Raw genomic sequence first — 10,491 nt, forward strand, 5'->3', positions numbered from 1 at the left:
TCATTATAATATTTGGTATGACACATTCTTATCTCTGATCTATGCTTTTAATAATTTTATTAGTCATTTTTTAAATATCATTAGCTTATAGAAACTCATCATCAACAACAAAACCTAGGACTCTGTCAACAACTCACATCCAACCCTGTGGTCTCCTAAGCCCATCTTCCTACTCCTCTTACCTCATGTTGCCGCCTTCCTGAATCTCAGTCATCAATGCCTTGCTTGCATTTTTATTTTCACTCATACCCTAAATATCGAAACTCACTAGGTTAATTTCTGTTGATGGAAAATATTGTCATCATTGTAGTTGCTTGCATTTTTACACTCTTTTTACATCTGATATGTATACCTCAAAGTATGTTTTTATTTTAGTTTTTAACTTAAAAAATGAGTATCAACTTGCATGTAACTTCTTGGAATTTTTTTTCCTCTTACCTAATATGACATTCCCAAGCACCTTCATTTGAGTTCTCCCAAAAGCTGACTTAGGACAAGGATTCAAGTGCAAATTGTTTGGGATGAAGGTAGAGAAATGAGACAGGGAAGGAAAGACAGTCAACAAAAGCACAGCATATGAGAAGCAACAGCTTCATGAATATGGGTTTCCTTTTAGGATAATGAAAACATTTTGGAACTAGAAAGTGGTGGTTGCACAACATTGCCACTGAACTGTTCCTTTTTAAATGATTAATTTGTGTCATGTGTGTTTCATCTCTTTTTTTTATAAAAGTGCAAAGGCATAAGAATTATATAATGGACTTTGGGGACTCACGGTGGGGAGGTTGGGAGGGGGTGGTACACTGCTCAGGTTACAGGTACACTAAAATCTCAGAAATCACCACTAAAGAACTTATCCACGTAACCAAAAAACCATCTTATCCCAAAAACTATTGAAATGAATTTTTTTAGGTGCATTATCAAACCAACCACCACTGACAGCAACTGGAGCTTAACCTCTCTGGGGAAGCTCAGGGTGTACATATACATACTTCAGAGTTATCTCACCCGGGCAGTGAGGCAGCTGGGGTTTACCAACTCCTGTCATTCAAAGATTGAGAACTCTTCCCAAGGAATGTCAATTCCCGGGGTTTCCAGCCTGCAATGGAGATGGCAAAGTGCACTCCAGCTGGTGGACACTGAAGATATGAGCATGAGGGCCAGAGGCAGGACAGGTGCAAGCACTGCCAGCTGTATCGAAGTTCGCCATATTGTTGCCTTTTCCACCCTTTGTTTGTGTTTTAATTTTTGTTTTTTGTTTTTTACTTTTCTGATTTACTTTTTTTTTCTTAACTTTCATTTTAGGTTCAGAGGTACATGTGCAGGTTTGTTATATAGGTAAATTGGGGGTTTGTGTACAGATTATTTTGTCACCCAGGTAATAAGCATAATACCTGATAGGTAGTTTTTTGGTCCTCTCCCTCCACCCTCAAGTAGGCCTCAGTGTCTATTGTTTCCTTCTTTGTGTGCATGTATACTCAAAGGTTAGTTCCCAACTTATAAGTGAGAGCATACAGTGTTTGGTTTTCTGTTCCTGTATTAGTTTGCTTACGATGATGGTTTCCAGCTCCATCCATGTTGCTGCAAAGAACATGATCTCATTCTATTCTATGGCTGCATAGTATTCCATAGTGTATATGTACATTTTTTAAATCCAGTCTACCACTGATGGGCATTTAGGTTGATTCTGTGTCTTTGCCATTGTGAATAGCGCTGCGATGAACATACATGTGCATGTCTTTATGGTAGAAAGATTTACATTCCTTTGGGTATATACCCAATAGTGGGATTGCTGAGAAATACAAATCAAAACCACAATGAGATGCCATCTCACATCAGTCAGAATGGCCGTTATTAAAATGTCAAAAAAAAAAAAAAAAAAAAAAAACAGATACTGGCAAGGTTGTGGAGGAAAGGGAACACTTATACACTGCTGATGGGAATATAAATTAGTTCTGCCACTGTGGAAAGCAGTTTGGTGATGTCTCAAGGAATTTAAAACACGCTTTGTGTTTTTTTGCTGCTGTGTTACATTCCATTATTGGAAAATACCACACTTTTTCATCCACATTCTGTTATTTGATTTGTTTCCAATTGATATTAGAAAATATGGCATTGGGGGAAAATTGTATAAATTCAAGGGGTATAAGTGCAATTTTGTTACATGGATATATTGCCTAGGGTGAAGTCTGAGCTTTTAGTGTAACCATCACCAGAATAATGCACATTGTACCCATTAAGTAATTTCTCATCCCCCATCCCCTCCCACCTCCCACCCTTCCAAACCTCCAGTGTCTGTTATTCCATGCTGTGTGTCCACATGTACACACTATTCAGCTTCCATTTGTAGTTGAGAACATACAGTATTTAACTTTCTGTTTCTGAGTTATTTCACTTAATGGCTTACAGCTCCATCCATGTTGCTGCACAAAACATAATTTCATCCTTTTTCTGGCTGAATAGTATTCCATAGTGTGTATATATATATATACCACATTTTCTTTATCCATTCATCCATTGATGGACACTTTGGTTGATTCCATAACTTTACTATTTTGAATAGTGCTGCATTAAACCTCATAGTGCATATGTCTTTTTATATAACAATTTCTTTTCCTTTGGGTAGATACCCAGTAGTGGGATTGCCAATCAAATGATCGTTTGATTTTTAGTGCTTTAAGAAATCTCCATACTATCCTCCATAGAATTTGTACTAATTTACATTCCCCCGATGGGTGTATAAAGCATCCCCTTTTGTATGCATCCTCCCCAGCATCTGTTATTTGGTGACTTTTTGTTAATAGACATTCGGGGCCAAGTGCAGTGGCTCAAGCCTGTAATCCCAGCACTTTGGGAGGCCGAGGTGGGAGGATCACTTGAGCCCAGAAGTTTGAGACAAGCCTAGGCAACATAGCAAGACCTCGTCCCTACTAAAAATCAAAAAAATTTGCAGGGCATAGTGGCTCACACCTGTAGTCCTAGCTACTCAGGAGGCTGAAGTGAGAGGATCGCTTGAGCCCAAGATATCAAGGCTGCAGTGAGCTATGATCACACCAGTGCACTCCAGCCTGGGTGAAGAGCGAGACCCTGTCTCAACAATAATAGTTAATAATAGCAATTTGGACCGCTGTAAGATGATATCTCACTGTGATTTTAATTTGCTTTCTCTGATATCAGTAATGTTGAGCATTTTTTCACATGCTTGTTGGCCTTTTAGGTTATATCCAGAAGAAAAATTACTAGGTCACAGAATTATAATTTTTCCTATTGAGTTTATAAGACTAAACTGTTTTTCCAAAATGGATGCACCAATTTGCATTCGCTCTGCAACTCCACATCCCTTGTAATCCTTAGTTTGTCAGATTTTATTTACTTATTTATTATTTATTTATTTATTTATTTTGAGACGGAGTCTCCCTCTGTCACCCACGCTGGAGTGCAGTAGCGCAGTGCCATGATCTCGGCTCACTGCAGCCTCCGCCTCCCAGGCTCAAGCCATTCCCCTGCCTCAGCCTCCCGAGTAGCTGGGATTACAGGTGCCTGCCACCACGCCTGGCTAATTTGTATTTTTAGTAGAGACGGGACTTCACCATATTAGCCAGGATGGTCTCAATCTCCTGACCTTGTGATCCGCCCACCTCGGCCTCCCAAAGTGCTGGGATTACAAGCATGAGCCACTGCGCCTGGCCTTTTTAAAATTTTTACCAAACAAATTAGTGCAAAATAATATCTCATTCTGGTCTTGCTTTGCCTCATTATTAATGATGTTCCACATCTCCTTATACATTTATTAGTAGTCATATATGTTTCTACATTTGAAATGTCTGTTATTCTCATTTGCCCATGTTTCTATTAGGTTGTTGAGCTTTGCTTATTTATTTCTAGAAATTCTTTACATATGGCTCATTAATACTCTCCCTTGTTAGCTGCATGTGTTGTGAATATTTTCTTCTAGTTTGGAATGTTTTCCACCTTTTCACGAGTCTGTTGATAACCAATATTCTTCGTTTTAACAGTCAAATTTATCAAACATATTAGTTTTAAAAATACCGTCTGACCACAGAAAGCTAGTCAAATAAACTATGGTACATCTATACAACGAAATAGTTGATAACTATTAAAAATTTTGTTGAAAAATATTTCTTGAAACTGAACTTTTTTTGCAACTTAATGTTAAGCTAAAAAAAGCACACCAAAAAACAGTATGTATATCAAGATCCCACAGTATGAATTTTTTTAAGTTTAATAATATACTATGTTAGCAAGTTTCTGGATAAATAAGCAGTCTTATTCACTCTTGGTGAAGGGTGTAAATTTCTACAATCTCTGTAACTTGCAATTTGGCAATGTCTATCAAAAATTTAAATTTATGTATAACTTGACCCAGCAATTCTCCTTGAGGATATTTACTCAACCAATATCCTCATATGTGTGCCAGGATACATACAATTATATTCATTGCAGCACTGGTTAATAGCAAAAGACAAAATTATAAAACAGCCATACAATGGAATACTATGTAGCTGTTAAAAAAGAAAAATGTTGTCTATATGTATTATAATGCAATTATCTCCAAGGCACATTGTTAAGTGAAAAGGGCAAGATAGTATTGTATATCATTTGCATTAAAAATATTTAGTGCTATGTAAATCATTTGCATGTATTATTTGCATAGAATGTTTCTGAAAGCAAAAAAAGAAAAAAAAAAAGCTAATTGATTAATTGCTTCCTAGGAAGGGACTTGGTCTACAGGATATCCTCACAACCTCTTTAGGAAGTAAATATTACTATTTTATTCATTAGACACGAGGAACCTAGAACAAGGGAACTCCAGAAGTCTCAGTGGAACGAAAAGAAAAGAATCCAATGAGATCATCGCTATTAATTCACTCCAAGTTTCTTGACTGTTGTCTCTGTGCCAGGCTCTCTGGAATCGCAATAGCACCTACAGCACAGAGTGGTTTGGTAATTAAATAAGACCCACTAAGCAGGAATTTGCTCCCCACAGATGCTTGATAAATAGGAGCTGGGTTTTATAACAATTTAATTAATAATATATAGTCATTCATTTTGCAGCTTATCTCATTTGGTTTTGCCAACAGCACTGTGTATAAAGTAAGGCAAGAGTGGTTGCTATCATATCCATTTTACAGAAAACTGAGGCTCAGGAAGGTGAAGTTCATAGGGGCTCCTCATGCAACCAATTCTGGAGCACATAGAAGAGGCTTCCTGGAGCTGATGGTGCCCAACCACCAGAGGGCTCAGACAGAATCCTGGCTCTGCCCCTCACTCGCTGTATGGCATCCTGAGCAAGTTACTTAGGCTTTCTGTGCCTCGAGTTTTGGCATCTATAAAATGGAAACAAATGAAAGCACTGCATCTTAAAATGCTGAAGATGAGATGAATGAATATGTATCAATGACTACAACTAGTGATTCCTTTAAAACGTTAAGTCAGATCCTGTCACTCTTCAGTTCAGACCTTTCCATTGGCTCCCATCTGCTTTGCAATAAAATCCAAAATCCTCACTGTGAATGGCCCATGGAACTTCACATGGCCTGGCTGTCCAGCAACTTTCTCCCTGTTCTCAACCTTTGGCTCACTCCTCCTCCACCAGCTGGCTTCCTAGCTGCCTGGGGACACACAGAGCTCAGCCCTGCCTCCAGGCCTTAGGACATTTTGTTCCCTCTCTTAGGAACACATTTCCTTGCTCCTCTGTCACCTCTCAAGCCACCCTTCCCTGACCACTTTCCCCATCACCCTCCTTGTCCTGCTGGATTTCTTTCTCATCAGCACTTATGGCTGCCCAGCAGACCACACATAGTGTTTATCTGCGTATTCATTTCTTGTCCATCAGCCCTGCTCTGAAATGCAAGCTTGATGAGGGCAGGAATAGGCTGTTTTGTGCATCACTGCATCCCCAAGACTTGGAACAATGTCCGGCACCTTGCTGGCCCTCTATAAATGTTAGGTCTCCCAAAAGGCAGGAGACAGGGTCACTACAGGCAATGAACACAGCATAAGCAAAGGCCTGGTGGTGGGGACAGAGCATAATCCAAGCAGGGACCCACACGGAGTTCCTTTGACCTGGTGCTGCCACCCTGGTTAGGGGAAATGGGCTCTGCTTACCACCAAGACACCTTGGACGCATGGATTTCTTAGAAGCCCAGTGAAAATGCTTTGGGCTGACTCCTTCTCCGATACTTCCTCATCCTCTGTTCTGTTTGACCCCTCATCCTTTCCCGGGGTCATTGCTGCCTTCATCTGCAGCCCAAGGATAGGGGTACAGGCAGCCAGGGCTGGGGGCCCCTCAGTCCCAACTAGCAGCTTTGGGGGTCTTTGGAAGGCTGGTATCTAACAGAATGAGGGGGAAGACTTTGGGAAGGAAGAAACCTCCCCAGGGAAAAGCTACCTTGTACAGAACTCACAGCTCATAGCCATAAAAAGAATAAAAACTAGAAAAGGCTCCATCTCCTTGGCCCCTTTAAGAAAGACACCTTGGGATTCTGGCTGGAGGTCACAGTAGGAAACTGGACATGTACAGAAGGGGCTGCCCAATAAAACAAATAATCATTTATTAAGGTACTTGTCTACACAGCAGGAAATCAGCACAGGGAGTGTGGGTCGGGGAACAGAGCCTCCCTGAAGAAGGCAGCTATCTTTAAAAGGGGGGAGCTTGATTTGAAACACTTGTCTCCAGATGGGACCAGTAATCCTCAGCCCTTAGCCTCATTCCAACCCTCCCAGGAAAAGGAATAGCAGTGCACAGCTTTCTAGAACCTTCCAGGGCAGGAAGAAAAACGAAGAATGAAGAGACCTTCTTCAGGCCACCACACTGGCTTCCCCCCAACTTGTGCCCACGAGTTTTGGGCTGGAGCTGAGACGATAGCCTAGCAACATGTTTTATTTCTGCAAAAGGAAGTGATCTTTGAAACGGAGCCACAAGAAGATCTGAAAAGGGATTTCCTGATCACAGCCCTGGGTGAAGCAACTAGGATGGAGCTTCCTCCAAAGCCAGACTGGCTAGGGCACCACTGCTCCCCTTTCTTGAAAGCTTAGTACTTTCTCCTTCCACAGAGGCTGTGCAGGATTTTCTCTCTTTGCCTGGAATGTTCTCTCCCTACCACATGCTCCACCACCTCCACCATCCCTTTCATCCCTTGGCCTGGGCAACTTCTTCTCCGTCTTTTAGATTTCAGCTGAACCAGGGAAGCCTTCTCTGATCACTTTTTTTTTTTTTTTTTCCTGAGATGGAGTCTCACTCCGTCGCCCAGGCTGGAGTGCAGTGGTGCAATCTCGGCTCACTGCAAGCTCTGCCTCCCGGGTTCACGCCATTCTCCTGCCTCAGCTTCCCAAGTAGCTGGGAATATAGGCGCCCGCCACCACGCCCGGTTAATTTTTTTGTATTTTTTTAGTAGAGACGGGGTTTCATCGTGTTAGCCAGGATGGTCTCGATCTCCTGACCTCGTGATCCGCCCACCTTGGCCTCCCAAAGTGCTGGGATTACAGGGGTGAGCCACAGCGCCCGGCCTCTGATCACTCATAAGCAACCAGCTGAGCTGCTACATATGGGCTCTCGCATACCCACCACCCCCCCAGCGCCAAATTGTGTATTGCTCAGTGCTTATCATGGCTGGCACTGCACACTTTATATGGATGCAATAGTTTATTGCATCTCTTCTCCACTGCTTCAGTTGTACCTAACACTATGGCCACAATGCATGACACATGGTAGTACCTCAATGAAGATGTGTTGAATTAATGAACAAATTGACCTTTGGGAAAAATATATCAGTATATTTCAGTCTCCTAGTTAAGTGTCCAAACACTTGAATGTATGCATGAATGAGGGATGAATAAATGAGCAAGTGAATGAATGAGCAAATGAATAAATGAGCGGGTGAGTGAATGAGTGAGTTATTGAATGAATGAGTGAATGAGTAACATAGTGACTGCATGAGTGAAGGGGGAAGTAAAAGAGCGAATGAATGAGTGAATGACAATGGCTTCCTTGAGGGTGGTCCTATTAGTTAATGCCTTTTTTCTGTCTCTCCTTTTCTCTGTATGCAGAGAAACAGGTAGAAGAGGCTGGCATGAATGTGACTCTAACCAAAACATGTGGCAAGGGAAGGAGGGCATTTCCCAAAGGGGGGCCTGGTGGTGGGGGGCAGGAGGATGCTTCCAGGCAGAAGCTGACCCCCAAGGGGCAGCTCTGTCCCTGACCCCTTTCACCTTCCCTTGTTCTGATCTTTATGGGGCCGTCTGCCTTTTAGCATCAAAGGAGACAGCAGGTCCATGACTTGTCCCACGGCAGCTCTATAAAAATGTAATTACCCAATAACCTGCTGTCTGCAAAACAAACCATCTTCCTGTTTCTTCTCCCACAAAAAGCATTTGACAGCCCTGTTCTATCAGCTTATAAAACCTGGAAAGAGTTGGCTTTGCCCCCTCTGAAATGAAAACCCTTAGCGGGGAAGAGTTCCAAGTTGGGAGAAACACACCTCTGACCCTCCAGGCAGTTGCTTCAAAGTCACTGGAGGTTTTCAGAGAAGGCAAAGACAGCAACCTATCTTGGAAAAATGGAGGACTGGATAATGCAAATCACACCTAAAAAGGGCAAAAGCCTTGGAAACTCTAAGAGCCCAGGCCTGCTGTGGGCACAGGCAGCATCATTGTATCTCACCAGAAAGTCATTCCTTCATTTATTCACTCAATAAACATTTATCAGGCACCTGCGACATGCTAGGCATTAGGCTAGGCCCTGAGGGTAAGACTCTAGTGTAATAAGTACTGATCCTTTAAGAAAGTCACATCTAAAATATACATTTATTTTAAATAATGGAGCACTTTGATCTGAATTTATTGACATGTAAAAAGTGCATATAATCCATGATTACATGGGTGAGGCAGGTTATAAAACAGTAAGTGGTGATGGATACATAACATCAAAAATGTACTTAATGCCACTGAATTGTACACTTAAAATGGTAAGTTTTATGTTACATATATTTTACCAATATCTACATTGGTAGACTTTGATTGATATGGCTACATTGATAGATATGGCTTCATTTTGACTTTTTTTCATTGAAAGAGAAACAGAATGGAACTGGGAGGTGGTGATAAAATTATTCTATATCTTGACTGTGAAGCTATCTAGTGGGTTCATGTGTTCCCCACAAAGATATGTCCAAGTCCTACCCTCTAGTGTCTGTGAATATGACCTGATTCGGAAATAGGGACTTTGCAAGTGTAACTAAGGCAAGGATCAAGATGAGATTATACTGGATCGAAGATGGTCCTAAACCCAGTGAGACTGTCCTTGCAGAGAAAGGAGAGGGGGATTTGACACACATAGGAAAAGAGGTCCTGTGAACAGGAAGGTGGAGATTGGCCTGATGTGGCCACAAACCGGGGAATGCCTGAAGCCATCAGAAGCTGGAAGACACAAGGAACAGCAACTGGGGGAAACTAACCCAGACTGTCTACCAGACAGCATGCTTTCATCACAGAACTGTTCACTAACAAGGGTAGCTTTGCTGTATTCAAATTATACTTTGATTTTTAAAATATCTTTTAAATAGAAACAGGGGGATTGAATAGACATTTCTGTGTTTCTAATACTTGTTTTACTGTGAATATACATTGTATAAGGAGTTCATGGTCTGACGAGTGAGACAGGTAAGAAAATTGACAATTGTAGGATATGAGAGCTGGAGCGTCTAAATCAGACTGGGGAGGGGGTTCCATGAAAGCGTTCCCAGAGAGAGGACAATGATCAGAAGGAAGCTGAGCAAAGAAGTGAGGGTGGAGGAGAGAGGGCATTCCAGGTACAATGGGCATTGAAAGTGCCTGCATCTTACTAACCAAGCGACCGGGTCAGCAAAGTCACACAGCTTCAAGTTCCTCAGCCCTAAAAATGGTGACCATAATCCTTAATATCTCATAAGGTTATGGGATGATTAAGGGAGGCAATATGTATATAAGACTCCACAGAGTCTGATATGGATTAAGTACTGGAAAATGCCAGTTATCATTACTATCAGTATTAGCATAATCAGCTGCAGCCAGATTGGTGGGTTAGAATCTTGGCCTGGCCACTTGCCGTGTGTCCTTGGATCAGCTATTTAACCTTTCTGTGCCTCAGTTTCCTATTCTGTAAAATAAGGATAAATAATGGTATTTGTGCCTTAGGGTATTGTGAGGATTATACGAGTTAATACCTATAAATCAATTACAACAGCGCCTGGCATATGGCAAAGACTATATAAGAATTAGCTATTATATTTTGTCATGACTATAAAGGAGAGGAAACGTCTGGAAACAGTACAAAAGAGAAGTGGAATGGCCAAACGTGCTTGGGGAAAGAGCAGTGTAAGAATCATCTTCATGGAAAAAAAAAAAAGCAAATAAAGCCTTTGGAAAAAAAAACAAAGGGAAATCACAAATCTGAAAATAAAGTGTCTTATGATGATGGGGTTACATTTTGGA

The 10,491-nt window shown here is 41.4% G+C and overlaps 1 non-coding gene across 1 annotated transcript; it reads right to left on the reverse strand.

Moving 5' to 3' along the window:
* Positions 1-239: 239 nt before the first annotated feature.
* Positions 240-310, reverse strand: LOC115930325 (small nucleolar RNA SNORD56). The gene has a single exon (XR_004066964.1). It is a non-coding gene; the product is annotated as a small nucleolar RNA SNORD56 (small nucleolar RNA).
* Positions 311-10,491: the final 10,181 nt, after the last annotated feature.

Source organism: Gorilla gorilla, chromosome 10 (genome assembly GCF_029281585.2).
Source record: "Gorilla gorilla gorilla isolate KB3781 chromosome 10, NHGRI_mGorGor1-v2.1_pri, whole genome shotgun sequence".
NCBI classification, from domain to species: domain Eukaryota; kingdom Metazoa; phylum Chordata; class Mammalia; order Primates; family Hominidae; genus Gorilla; species Gorilla gorilla.